This window comes from Gopherus flavomarginatus, chromosome 7 (assembly GCF_025201925.1).
Source record: "Gopherus flavomarginatus isolate rGopFla2 chromosome 7, rGopFla2.mat.asm, whole genome shotgun sequence".
In the NCBI taxonomy this organism is placed as follows: Eukaryota; Metazoa; Chordata; order Testudines; family Testudinidae; genus Gopherus; species Gopherus flavomarginatus.
The window spans coordinates 23841524-23856538 of record NC_066623.1 but is presented as its reverse complement, the minus strand read 5'-3'; positions in this window follow the sequence as shown (position 1 = coordinate 23856538).

Here is a 15015-nt window from a genome sequence, read left to right as displayed (position 1 = left end):
CCAACAATATGTATTTGTGTGTGGAGGGGGGCACTTTAGAGGTGACATCCTCTCCACTGATGTCTTGTCCTGTAGTGACATCTAATTGCTGCACGAAGAGTGACTCGTTCTAGCTTTTGGAGAGGGCTCTTGTTGAAGTCTGCTGCAGTTTGGAAGGGGGCAAGGGTTAGGTGGTGGGTATCCTCAGACTCCTGTCTAATTAGATCAGACTGGGCCATTCCATGGACTTCACTAGTCAGTGCAAACTGTTTTGTTTTCAATATAAATCTAATTCCATCTCCACCTCTCTTTCTTTCCCCACCCTCATTTTTATGTTTTTGAGACTTTAGAAAAGAGAGACGCCAAATATAGTTAGACAGAGTGAGCGTATGTTGTGGTGTATAAATATGTATCAACATATGCACAGAATTATCGCCACTAGCTGCTTTTCCCTTATGGAGCTTCTGAAAAAGAAAGCAAGCCTCTGTGGCCTCATGTGTTCAGAATGATTAATAGGTCATACTGCATTAATTAATTAATTTTAAAATGAAAGAAAATCAAAACCCTCAAAGCAACCAAAAGTCACACTTTCATTCACCCTTTTTGTTAGTTTACTCTGCCCCATTTCCCAGGCAGTCTGGACTGAGACCTACATGGTTGTGTGAGTTACTATTGAGTTCAAAGTAGCTGCTTTGTTGACCCATATAGTTCCTCTGCTACCTATATCTAAAATTCAGTGATTCTCAAACTTTTCTTTTCATGGACCACTTGAAAATTGCTGAGGATCTTGGTGGACCACTTAATGATCTTTCCAGATATTGTTTGTACAGTTAGCTAACTATTGTAAAGCACTTTGGATAAAAATGCTATATTAAATAAAAATCTTAATAACTAATGTTTTTTTGTTCTACAAATAAAAGCACACAATTCATATTTTAATATCAGTAGTCTTACCTTTCTGAGGTGATGGATGTGCCCTCTTTCCACCGCCACGGCAGCCCCCAGGCTGTAGCTGGGAAGAAGGGGGGTCTCTCCCTCTCTTCCCCGCTGCAGCAGCCCCCGAGCTGGGACTGGGAAGGAGGGCGGGTATGTGCCCCACCACAGAGCTGTGGCTGGGAAGGAGAGCCGTCTCTCCCCAGCAGCTACAGCCCTGGAGCTGGGGAAAGTCACCTCTTTCGCTGGCCGCCGCAGCCCTGCCCATCCCAAATTCACCTCACCCCTTCTTCTCACCCCACTGTCCCCCTATTCCCCTCTACCCCCTATTCACCCCAAGGCCACCACCTCACCTTACATGTGCATCTTCTCTGGTTTGCTAACTGTGTGCACTTTGGGGGGAATCTGTTTTATTTGATGCAGGATAAAAAGAATAGGTAGGCTTGTAGTTTATATCTTTGTGAGAGCATGTCTACACTTGAAAAATATAGTTGGTCAGAACTCAGAAGATTATACTTCAGTGAGCCTGAAAACTTGTCTGTCATGCTGATCTTAAAGTATCATAAAACCTTTCTTAAAACCATTACAGATGGGTATACAGCTGCAGATAAGTGTGAAACAATGATGCAGGCTATTTAAGAAGAGGCAAACAGATGGGCAAAACAGAGGTAGGTTAAAAATCTATTCTTAAAATCCGTTTTTGAGGAGTTGAGGTGAGTTGCTTATACCATCCCCTTTTTCAGATTAATAAAGATGGTTATGGGTAACATGGTTTAGGAAAATAAAACTTTGCTCTTTCACCTGTCTCCAAAACTTTATCCAGGGGTGGATCAGCTCACATCAGAGTATAATAAGGCATGGAATTGTCTAAGGCAGTGAGGCATATACCCTATGGTTAGCATCTGTTAAAGCTAGAAAGGAGTACTGGGTAGAGGAGGGGTTGCAATGATCAGATTGGGACAGTCATGAAACAAAAGATAACCAGAGGAATCATTGAAAGATTGTAGGCAGGGTTTGTTTATTAAAGGGTTTTGTGGGAAAGGAGCCCAGGGTTGTTGGGGTCAAAACTAGGGAGCTGTTAGAACATCTTTGAATAAAGGAAGTGTGTGCATGTTCAGATAACACACCACACTCTTTCCTGCCATCACAAAATCCTGTTTCTCAAGGTGTTTTACAGCACTTCAACCATTCAGGGTTATACAGCCAAGTAATGATTGATGTATATGCTGTGAAGAAGTGAAGACATGGTAGAATAGATGCAAAGCCTACATGTCAGAAAATGTGGAGGTTATGCTCTCTAAATAAATACATTCTGTGGCAATTGTAGCTTGGATTTTACATTTGGCTTTCATGACAGCTGATCACTTCACAGCAAAGTAGTACGCAGTCGGCAAGCTTTGACTTATTTCCCAAATTGAAATTAGCAAAATATATATTCTAAAATGCAGTTTGTCCTTCACAGATCAAAGCCTCAGCTCACAAGTTGTATAGTGTTAGCTTCAGCAAGGAAAGCTCAGTGACCTGTGGTGCTAATTTGTAGGCAGAAAGTTTGTAAAATGTCAGTACAGCACGCTCTAGATCAAGCTGCATTGACCTCCCGCCAACCTGCCTCATGGTGGTATGTTCTGATGCTACTTGTCATTATTTATTTGCCTGCTGTGACTAGAATTATTACCCTGATAAACAAAAATACAAAAAATGTGTTCTCATTAAGTTATGTCCACTATGAAGCCTATTTTATTTTGTGTGTGCATGCGTGGTTTTTTCCCAAGGGAAAAAAATAACTCCTTCCAAATGTTCATTGACCTAAGGCCTGATGTGTAAATAGGGGAGGGAAAGTTCTGCACCACTGAAAAAAAATCTGTGTAATCATTATTATTATTTCAGTGGACTTCTTTATTCCTCATTGTGGCAAGTGGCCAAGTTTCATTCTGTGCCACCATTTTGTCTTCTGATTAATTGCTTTTAGTCTTAGTGAAGTAAATATTATTAGTTCTTCCTGATACCTTAACTACCTTTACTGCACAATGAAGCAGCTGGTATAGAAATTTATCATCATAACTACCTTTTGTATAGTATCTGTTCACTGCTGTTTTATTCTGGAACCAAGTTTTAAGGGGCTTCTGAATTGCACAATATTTCTTAGCAGTTTTTGGTGCTCTTTGTGGGACAATGCCTCCTGTCCTAAAGGACATATTTTAACAGGGTTGTCAAGGCTGCTTTCTCTTCTCCTCCTTTTGGACCTATGTAGAGATGGAGCGTTTTCAGGTTCAGAGCACCCAATTAAAATCTTATCTTTCAAGACACATGCCTGAGATGACACTGGGGTTGCTCAGTGTCTTCTCCTCTAATGTAAAATACAAGAAACCGTGGATCAAAAGGTAAATACTGGTACAGGTAGATGAACTGTTTGGATTGAAATGCCTCCTCCCCCCAGGACATGGCAATAGAGGACTGAGGCACGTTGAGAATTAAAGTTACTCTTTATTAGAGTTAGACTAAATATTTTTGAAATTTAAAGGGACAGTGGAACACTTTTCATTATATTTCACCCCACTGTTTTGATCAAATATAGAGCTGGCAAAAAAAGAAATTAAACATAGAAATTTCTATTTTCAAAATTGGAAAAAATAGGGAGAGAAAAATAAAATTGTGGTTCTCCCTCCCCTCCTCTTCTTTTCTGAATAGCTCTACTCCATACCTTGCAGCACTGTCCCATATTGAATATATAGATATATAGTAAAGGCAATATAGCACGCAAAGGCTGTACTTTTACTGAAAGGAGGGATATTTCTAATTGTTTGAAGATACTCCAATCTGTGTTTCCTGGAATCTATATATGTTTGAATTCTCATTCATCAATCGCATGACTTGGTTTTTCCAAGCTATTTATAATGAAGAAATAATGACCAGTCTCTGATTTGCTGCAATGAGCAGTGAGTAAAATCGCTATATATTTTTAAACCATCATCACAGTGTTAAGGATGGACAAGTGGATTGTCTTCCTAGGCTGGAAGATCTTCAGCGTGATTTTTGCAAGGATGATTTATCCCTACCAATCCAAAAAGACTTATGGATGCGCGCTTGTGATGATGGTTATCTGACATGGTACTGATAGGAGCTGTCAAAGAAACATCTGCCTTAGGGTTCCCAACATTGCAAGAACTACTGCACAGCAGTGGGAAACTTTTTCATAAAAATTTCCACAACTCTTGGGTGGACCAGAGGGGATTGTGGATTTATAAATTCCAGGGTGACTGACAACCTCTTTTTTCTTTAATACGTTCTTAGAAAGATTTTCAGATTATTCTTTAAATAAATCTTAACTGTTTTTGCATTTGTCTTGGATTTTCATAACATGGAAAACAGGGAGAGCTATTTCCAGCTGTTTTCAGTTTTAAGGTATGTTTGCTTTGCAGTCGGGGGTGTGATTGCAGCACAAGTGGACATACCTGTGTCATATTTAATCTAGGTAGCACACTAAAAACAGCAGTGAAGACATGGCAACACAGGCAGAACATTTTGGGAAACCTGCGTGTCTGTCTGTATTGGTAGCACATGCTGAAGCCCATGCTGCTGTGTCTTTACTGCTACTGTTATCACACTAGCTAAATTAAAGCTAGTGGAGATATGCCTACCTGTGCTATAAGAAAATCTCCACCTTCAGTGTAGACATACTGATAGAGTCAGAAATTGCAGACACCCAGTGGACTATTTCAGCACTTGAATTCAACTTTCTTTTTTATCTTAGTTTATTCATAATTAAATGGGGAGTTTTCAAGATCATGTGTAAATACATATTTGTGTTTAAAAATATTACTGCTCCCTCAGTACCAAGGTATTGTGTCGGAAGCCACGGTCCTATGTCAAAATGCTGTTGAAATCAATGGTTCCTCTTTTTAATTCTATATTTTAATTAGACATTGACATCTGGTACAGACTGTGAATGCTTATTTGCACACCTGCATGTTATTTGATATGAAGAGACCTAAGATATCTGGAGAATACAACCACAGATGGAATTGGGTCATTTAATTTAATGTAGTAATTGTGTAGAATTTGTTGAATGTATAGTTGTTATACAATTTGTACACATAGACTCCAGGTACTTCAAGCTGTTCATTCTATAAATCACTCTTTACTCCTTCTGTTGATTTTCATAATTGACTGAGTAGTGAGAGGATAAATTTGGCAATGTTATTAGAGAGTCCTTGATGGGGAGGAAAAGTTGCGTTTGGAACTCAATTGAATTTATAATAACAATTAGGATTTACAGAGGACTTATATAGTTATCTGCTCTGTTAAGCAAATGTACTGTGCAGTACTTAAGTCTTGCCTCATGTACATGTATGAGGAGTCTTCTTTCAGCAGACTGAAGAGGGGGAAGTTAGTTGGGTATACAGAAGCATTATAGTGACCTTGTTTGCTCTGCAGTTTAAATAGTATTCTACGCTTCCTGTCTGTGAATTTAGTGTTAGTTCCAACTCAGAGGTGGTTACATTTCAGTGGTAGATGAAGTGATTGTCGTAAAACTTGTAAAATGCTCTGGAATCTTTGGGGATGAAATTAAGGATGATACCATCAAACTCCTTAGGTCCCAAAGTGTGTTTCCCGGGAAGTCTTTCCACTGTTAGCCTTGTAAACCATGGTCTATAATGTTGTTAAAATCCCAACTTCTAGGATGACTTATCTCACCATCACTACATGCTGCCCTCAATTCTCAGCAAAACTTCCACTTATCTTTGGGAATTAATGGCATGGATCAAGGCCAGCATCTGGCCTTCAGGGTCCAATTCTGTTTTCAGTTACATGGGGACAATTTCCATTGAAGATTATAGGAATTTCACATGAGGCAGAGTTGAGCCAATACTTTGCTGCTCTTTGGGTTTCACTATTCTCTTTTCTTTTAGAAAATGAATTGGCTGAATTTTGGATTTGCCAACCTTGACACTATTTTGTGAGACTATAATAGTTAAAATACCATTAATTTTAAATGGAAAGGAAGGAATAAAATAATAAGACACACAGAAGATTTTCCCTTTAGCATGGTTTTGCATTGTTCACTCAAGCTTATTGTTAACAATTATTTATATTGCACCAAATGCTGGTGAACTGGAGGAGTTGAGTATGAACTTCTTGTTAACAGAGCCAGCCTTTGCACCTTCTAGAGGGGAATCTAGGCTCTTACTGAAAAAACATGCCATACCTCTGTTTGCTAAGGCTGACAGGAATATGCTCCTGGTGTCCACAACATGACGCTGTGGAGACCTGAAGTTCTCTGCCCCACATGTGCGCACACACCTTCTTGTCTTTAATTTAAATGAGTCAGTTAAAGAGTAAGTGTATTCCAAAGAGTCACTTCACTATCCCTTTGGTTAGCCATGTGTATAGACAGAGGAGTAATATTCATGGATAGACGGTACCTACGTTTGGGGAGAAAGTAGCAAAAATGTGTTTTGCAGTCTACCCAATATGCTAAGTCTTGCTCTGCTTGTTAAAATGTTCAGCATCCTGAGACCACTAGCTATTGCTGCATCACTTATTGCAAGGGGAGTTCCCTTCTTTCATCTCCCACCATGAAGAATGCACCACATAGTCCTGGAATCCTCAGCACCAGCCACTAAATCAGTGCATGAAGAAGAGACCAGTTCAAGCTAAGGCTGTTGCGTGTGCAAATTCTATTGCTTCTACAAAATTCTCTCCGCACTGGTACCTGTATGGGCAATGCAAAGTTTGAAGCACTGGTTCTGGGAGGGAACCTAGAGGAGTGTTCCTTCAGTATCTTAATTAGATCTTGACAATTGGTAAGGACAGGCATTTGATATAAAGAGACACAGGGTGCCTGGTTAGTACAACAGTAGATGGAACTTGGGGTCACTTAATTTCCCTATCTATGGAGAGCAGTTGGAAGCCAAGGGGGTTGGTGGAGAGAGACCTCTGCGCTATCTAGAAGAAAAATCTTACCTCAAAAACCAAAGGGAACTTATTTTTCAAATGACCTCCTCTGAGCCCACCACCAGAGAGGACCCACCCCACCTAACCAACTACCCCCAACCACAGATCACATAATCTCTCTCCTCCTGCTGCTGCTGAAATACACAACTCTCTGATAGGAGGGGCCACCTAGAGGAAACTCACTAAAGTATTATGGATGGACAAGCACTGTGTATCAAAAGGTAATGGGGTCTGAGATAGGCACTGATGGATGTAGGAGTGGGAAGACTGTGGAATTGATTTTGGGGAGAGAGGGGAGATAGAGGGAGATTTGACTGATGGGTTTATTTTGCCTCAGAAATGTCATATATATCACTGAATGGGAACTGTTTTGGGGAAGCCTCTTGTTAGAATGTTGGCAGTGCATCTGTATCTAAAATGCCTAGTAATGACTCTGTGATAGTTCTGCATCTATTTTAAAGAATTTTTTTGTCCTACTTTGCATCTAGTTAAAAGCAATATGCCACTTCAGGATGTATGACACTGTAATGGGAACATGCTTTAAACCCAATGTCTAACAGTTCACTCAGCTACACTATCATTGCAGGATATCCTGTTTGTTTTTGTTTTTTTTTTAAAGTAAACGGCAAGTGTTTATACTAAATCATTAGTACACAGCTAATAGGTGGGAGCTACTTCAGCAAGGCATTGTAAGGTACCAAGGTTTCAGGGCAGTGGTAACACAGCCTTGCACCAGTCTGGATTGTGCCATGATATGTCACACCCTCCCTTTGTGTTCATTATAAAACTTTAAAAAGGGGTCCCCCACCCTCCACATGCCATGTCGTCATTCTCCAGTTTCTTGCTTTCTGTCATTCATTGAGCTAGTTGAGCATCTTTTACTATGTCAAGACTTCCTCTGGATCTGTCTGTCTAAAAAGATCCTCAAGAGATTTATGCAAGAATTCAGAGTGAAATGTATTTGAAACTATTGAGGTAAACTTTTGCTTTTTTTAATTTCTTTTCTGTTCTTAAATTCCTGTAAAACAAAGCCTGTAAGACAAAGCCTGTCTTGCACATCTGGTTAATGTTCACATAACACACATTAAGTTAGGTTGATTAAATAATTAGTTAACCAAGGGGAAAAGTCAGTCCTGAAGGCTAGATACAAAGTACTGTGCCACTGAACAAAGGAACAGCTCTGCTATCTCAGCCCTGTGCAACCTCTGGTTAACCATCTATTGTAATAAGTGGACATTAATTAATGATAACTGCAGTGAAATCAAGGAGCACAGATACTCAGTGGCCATATTTCAATCAATGCAGAAACAATTCAGAATTATTTGCTACCTACGATATAGAACAGCAAACCTCTGGCACACTAAATCTCAAACACCCTTGAGAAGGTGTAATATGTACTGTAAATGTGGGTACAGTTGGGTTTTTTTTCCCCTGTGTATCATGCAGGGCACTCCTTGGGTCAGCCATGTGACAGTATCTTTAGTGTAGATTCACTGCATGTCCATCTAATTACACTTTTCCTCATTTATAAGTACAAAAATACAAATAATTAGTCACTTCTGCAGAGTGGAAGTCTGTTATAACTCATTAATGATTTTAAAGGTACTTAGTAATAGATACTGAGGGTTTTTTAGGAAGGTACATTTGAGGGGTCTAAAGGAAATTAAATTCTATTTGATCAAATAGTAACTGTGTTTTTTGTTTTTTTCCATATGCCTGCTGCTTCTCACATTGGATCTTTATTCTGGAATTCTGCTCTCACTAAGTGGGTAGACCGCTCATTGATCGTAGTAATGGGAAATCTATGCGTGCAGACTGAGCACAAAGTAATGAATCCTGCATAGATCTGAGAGGACAACTTTGCCCTTCATTAGCAGAACTGAAATGCTATTTTTAGATAGTCACATGAAATAATATTAAGACACGTTAATGTATTGCCTCTCCAGGTTGGTAACTTAACTTCATTGATATAAGCAAGGATTAAACTAGTTTAAATGCTTTTAAATTAGACACTACAATATGAGGTGTGACTGCAGTGCAGGTATCCATATCGGCTCTTGTATGGCTAAAAACAGCAGTCAGGATGTGGCAGTACTGGCTTCAGTGTGGACTAAGAACATGAGTTTGTACTTAGGGCCCCAGCATGCTTATACAGCCCATGTTGAAGCCTGTGCCGCTGCATCTGTATTGCTACTTTCAGCCATGCTATCTCTGGTAAAGCTGGCATGGGTATGTCTACTGCAATCACATCTCAGATTGCAGTGTAGACGTACCCTTTGGGGCTTGCATTAGTTTAACTAAATACTTTTTTTAACTGATATCTACACTAGTAAATTATACTAATTTAACAAGGCCTTCTGACACACACAGCAGGCAGATGTAAACAATTATTAAGCCCAGTTCAGAATTTGCTTTGAATTACACCCCATGTATCTTCAATAGGGAGATGTAAATCCAAAAAGAATTGGCCTTCTAATACACCGGAAATATTGTAAGAAGTAATTAATAATCATTGTAATCCTGAAACAATGCTCAGCTTGATGATGTAGCTGAGACGGGTGTTCCTGTGTTTGGGGAATATGAAGAGAAGTGGTAGATGAAAAAGGAAAAGAGAAATCATTTACCAAGCCAATAACATTGTACAGATCAGTACCTGATTAGATTTTTATCTATTACTCTAGGGATTTTAATAACATTTTAAATGAAGGATGGCTATTTATTAATTATTATTATTTTGTATTTCCGTTCTGCCTAGTGGTGCCAGTTGTGCTAGGTGCTGTACGTACCCAGAGTAAGACAGTTCTGCCTCTAAGAGCTACTTATCTAGACAGACAACCCAGAGAAAACAGTGTCACAGAGAGGTGGAGTGACTTGCCCACAGTCACGCAGCTGAGCAGTGGTAGAACTGAGAATAGAGCCCAGGTCTGCTGATTCCCAGCCCAGTGTCTTATCCACAGGATTATAATGGCATTTAGACTTTAGGTCACAGTCCTCAAAGCAAAACCCATCACAAACCCTACCAAATACAAAATTTAGAAGGATATGAACATTTCTCCAGGGATACCCAGGAGTAAGGAAGATCACTTTCGGGGAGCAAAAAAAGAAAAAAAGTGAATATGCTATTGTGCAACTTTGAGGATGGACAGTAGAAAACAGTTTCCCCTCCTTAAAAAAGTCCCCCTTAATTAAAACATACACTGTTTCTTCTTTACATCAAATTTAGATCATTTGAGGGAATGGGGTGGGGATGGGAGAGATGGAACGGAAGTCTATACTTAAACTAATTATAACATTCATGGCTAATCAAAGAACAAGTGAGTAAATTTCTTGTTAGCATTTCACATCGTTTCTTTCAAATGGCCTTTGTTTTTGAAGCTCCCTGATTTCCAACAATCAATTCTTCTTGGAAACTTTATTAGTATGTGTGTGGTATTTGATTTCCAATGCTAAAGCTTTTGTTTATTTTTTGAAGTATCTTCTCACTGTTTGTGCTTTGTGTGTGTCATTGTTCCTCCCTCAAGGGAAAGTCTGCACTTCCCAGTCTAAACACAGAGCTGGGCATGATGTCAATTTCATCAACCCTAACACCTTTGCTGACCTCTGGTTTCCTTCAATGGGTCATCACTGACTTGGCTAGCTGGATATCTGGCGGGGAATTTAAGAGGAGTTTTAATCAGTCCTGTACACTAAAATGAGAATGTGCTAAGCACCTGGATACCAATAATGGAAAGATCATTTATGTAATTGGCCAGCCTATCATACTTCACATAGCTGTAAATTTGAATTTTACATGGAATGCACTTAATAGGAACTTAGCTTGCCCAGCTCAACCAGAGTAATTTTAAGCACCTGATCGTATCTAAGTAATGCTGTGCAGAAAAGATGCTTGGAGGTAGATGGAACAGCAGGTTAACAGATTAGCCTTTTCACCTCTGAAGGCCTGAGTTAAAAATCTCGGTTTGGGGGGATGGCTGAAAAATGGTTTGGTGGTTTTACCTTATGTGTCTTCATGCACCTCTCCAAACTACCATACCATGCCAATCTCTCTTCACATGAGCACTCTGACTGGCATTCCTCAGCTGTTCGGATTGAAGTTGTTGGGAGAATTGGTGCGGGGTTGGGGGTTGCACAGTTTCTGCGTGACTGAAGCCAAGGCTTTTATAGTGCTCTCTGTTTGTTTAATGTCTGCATAACTTGTTCTTCCATTTAATTGGATTAAGACTTCAAGAACTAAATCATTTATATTAAAAATAATACATCCTCCACCCTTTTAAAATTTTGGTTACTGGATCACACAGTCATTGGTTATAGAGAGATGTCATTTTAAATAAAAAGGCAAGCCAGGACTCTGAACAAGACTGAGCCTGTATGATACGATGTTAACAACTGAAGGTTGTAGTGTCATCACTGCTAACACTATAAGTATTGTCTTGTGCTGTGCAAACTGCCCTATGCCTGGGTGATTTATATAGTTCAATTACATAAATCAGTCAAAATGATAGGCATGGATTAGATCGAAATAAGTGAAAGGTTCAGTAATCTCATTCCCATTCCTCTAAAATGATTTACAGATTTTTAACAAGACAACTAAGAGTCTTAAAAGGCTGTAATGCAATTTCTCCACTAATGACAGGTGACATCAGCACGGAACGGAAACAGACTGATGAACCAGTTCCAAACTTCAATGTTTTAGCATACTATGTAGCTCATATATAAAATGTGGGGATTCTGAATGTAAATACAGTTGGATGAGGACTTCTAGATTGCTAGTACTAGTGAAGGTCATGTTGTATCTTATTCAAAGGGTAAGTTTCCTTGCATTTGCAGTTTGACTGAAGATCTTGCTGTCATGACAACTTGTCTATTCTTAACATAGTAAAGTTTTTAGATGTGTCCTACCACTCAGGTTTTTTGAGCATCATTTTTAATTGGAAAACCCCCATTCTTAATGTTAAAGCTGCAAGGAGTGTCAACTTCCATTATTTTATTAATTTGTCCTCCATTTTTGTGAAACGTGAAAATTTCTGAAAGAAATTTCCAAGTAACTGCCATGAGAGAAACAAATGACAAGATTTACCTGCCTGATATAAACTAGCACACAGGGCTCCAGATGGCGGAAAGCCATCTTTTGCCAAACTTCACAAAGCAACTGCAATTTCCCCTTCATGACAAGGGTGGGAACCATGATGGGCTTTTCACCTGAAAGCTGGATGACACTGGCCCGGGAGAGCATGTAGCTGTGGCAGGCTGGGAAATTAAAAAGCTGCTTCTGCTAGTGGTTGTGCTTGTTAGTTCTTGTTTGCTTCTTGTTGTAATTTTAGTACATGACATGTTCATTGTTTAGCATGTTTTTTAGTACATGACATGTACCTAAATGTCACCTAGACCAGGGCTATTAAGTTGTTGAGGAAACTGCACCCCTGACCCCATCATGGCCTCCTTGAGAACACCTCACTCAGGTGTTGGGCCTCTAGCCATCACCTCTTTGGGTGGAAACGTTTACATCTCTCTGTAGACCAGCCATTCAAGCTTCAATTTCCTCCTGAAACTCACTGTGATCACCTTAGTAAGTCTGAGTTTAGTTCAGCACCTGCTGTCCAGTTCTTTCCAAGGGGTTATGACAAGATTAGCCAGTGATCATCCAGCCTTCATAAAGCAAAAGTATGATAGAGAAAATGCCTCTTGAAAACAATAAGCAACTTTCATGGATGCCTGTTGTACCGGGTGCCACCTATCTTCCTCCTGAAAACCTTGGTAGGTTTCAAAGTCCTTCAAATCCTTTCTGCTGGGTCCGTCCCTCCTGTCATAGCCTTACAGCTGTTCTTGGATTGGGTGAGAATGACTGACTCTTCTTCTATATCAGGCTGGTTACTTCATACAATTCTGTTTTCTGGGTTGTTTTAACTCAGTCAAACCAGTATGCAGTTTCCTTCAGTGGGTGGTACTTCTGCAGACTTGTTTATCTGTTTCATAGAAAGGTAAGGCTGGAAGGGACCTCGACAGATCATCTTGTCCAGCCCCCTGAACTGAGTCAGAACTCAGAGCATCCCAGACAGATCTTTGTTTAACCTGTCCTTAAAAACCACAAATTCTCTTGGTAACGTGTTCTAGTGCTTAACTATCCTTATAGTTAGAAAAACTGTCCTTAATATATGACTGAAATCTCCCTTGCTGCAGTTTAAGCTGGGTTACATTGAACCATTCTTTTCCAGGATCATAAGCATGGACTTATGTTTACAAACTTCTGGTTTCTTTGTGTATTAGAACAGCTTTTGGTGCATTTCCTGAGCATCTATTGATGAGGCATTTTTTGACCCGCCTTTGTATTTTTACATTTTATTCATTTATTTATTTATCTCCACCCCTCCCCCAACTTGTTATTTGAAAGGCAAAAAAATTAAATTGCAAAATGATAACATTTGACAAAAAAGGCTGATTTTTTTTCTACCAAACAATGTAATTTTATACATTTTCTGGTTTTGACAGTTAAATGTTACATTAAAGATTTTGCAACTACTGTGGGTCATGTCAATGAGCATTGTCAGGCACTTCAAAAGATCCCTGTCAAATTATCATCCATTTTAAGAAAAATACCAACTTTGCTTTTACATTTCTGAAGACATCTAATAAAAATGTTCACTTCAATAAATCTCTTGAGTGGGGAGAGTATATCGGGGATGATGGTTATCACCTGCTTTTGTGAGAATAATTCCCAACAATGATAGACAAGAAGCAGAGTAATGGTTGATATTGCTTTGATTAAGGATCTCTTATAGCTGCCATTCAACTTCATTCTATAGGGGTTCCCATATTAGCTCTTTTGAATTGCATAAGCTGAATTTTGGTGTAAATGTTGGCTCACTTTAAATTATTTTTTTACCTCAAATCATCAAAATCCTTAAGTTGTTTTCATTTCTGGACAGCCCTAAAAAACAGTATCAATAATTTTAGCTGATGCTTTGAAAAAAGTACTGTACAACAAATGAGTGCTTTGATGTCTATTGCTCTCTCCTATGCTTTCTTTACCTAGAAAGAAGTTACTGTTAAAAAAACAAACAAAAAAAACAAAAAAACTATTTTGGAATCATAACCAAAGGTTCTACTAGAGGAGTGATGCATAACTTTAGGGACCAAACTGATTATTTCAAAAAGATCAAAGGCTACAATCAGTTCTTCATGTGATTGTCAAACTGGATTCCACTTCTGATTCACATGCAACTCATGCACATGAGATTGGATTATTTTGGTCAGCAGTGTCTGTTGAAGTTCATGCCTGCACCCTGGATGGATGGATACACATACGATGGCTTAAAGATCAAAGTAGGCCCAATTATCCCTCAGTTCCTTCTTGGAAGCAAGGCAGAAACCCTGCACTGTCCATTTTCTCTAGGTATGGTGCACTTTTTCCTTAGCCTTGTATATAATATTTAGATAGTACCGTTTCTTTTTCTGTAGCATTGGCATTTTTCAAAAAACAAAAGATTCCAAGATAGGGACTTCCCTGGTACTGGGATTTAGCCTTTATGGCAATGGTTGAGTCCAGCAAAGCAGTTAAGACTTCCTGTACCCAGTCATCAGAAAGGGGTATAGGAAACTCCGTTCCCATACTGAGTACAGACATAGGTCACCCTACCCACAGCCTGATAAAATGAGGGGAAAATCTTAAGCTGCTTAGCCAAAATGCAGTTTGCAGCCCAAATCTGGTCCCTTGGATACCTTGACACAGTCCCATTACAGAATACACTATGCCATCTGAGACAACAGTTGCAATTCACCCAGTATCAACCTCTCAGTACTGATATCAACTCAGGGCTTCCTGACTCCAATCTTTGGGCATACCAAGGGAGATTCAAACAGTTAAAGACCTCCCATTTTATGGCTGTTGCCTGTAACATGTACTGATAAAGTCTTACATTCTCTGAAAGATTCAAGAACCACTCTCATCTTATTGGAGTCTACTAGCTAGTACCTAGGAGAATGTTAGGCCCAAAGTTTCACTAGACAGAGGCCCTCTACTTTTTACTGTAACCCAGAGGTCATCAAAGTTGACTAAGAAGAAAATGTTCCAGTGCAAGAGGCCCTTTGCGTCTTCCTCTACTGCACACTTTGCATCTACCTTGCATCAGCAAGTTTAGTAACATAACCCAA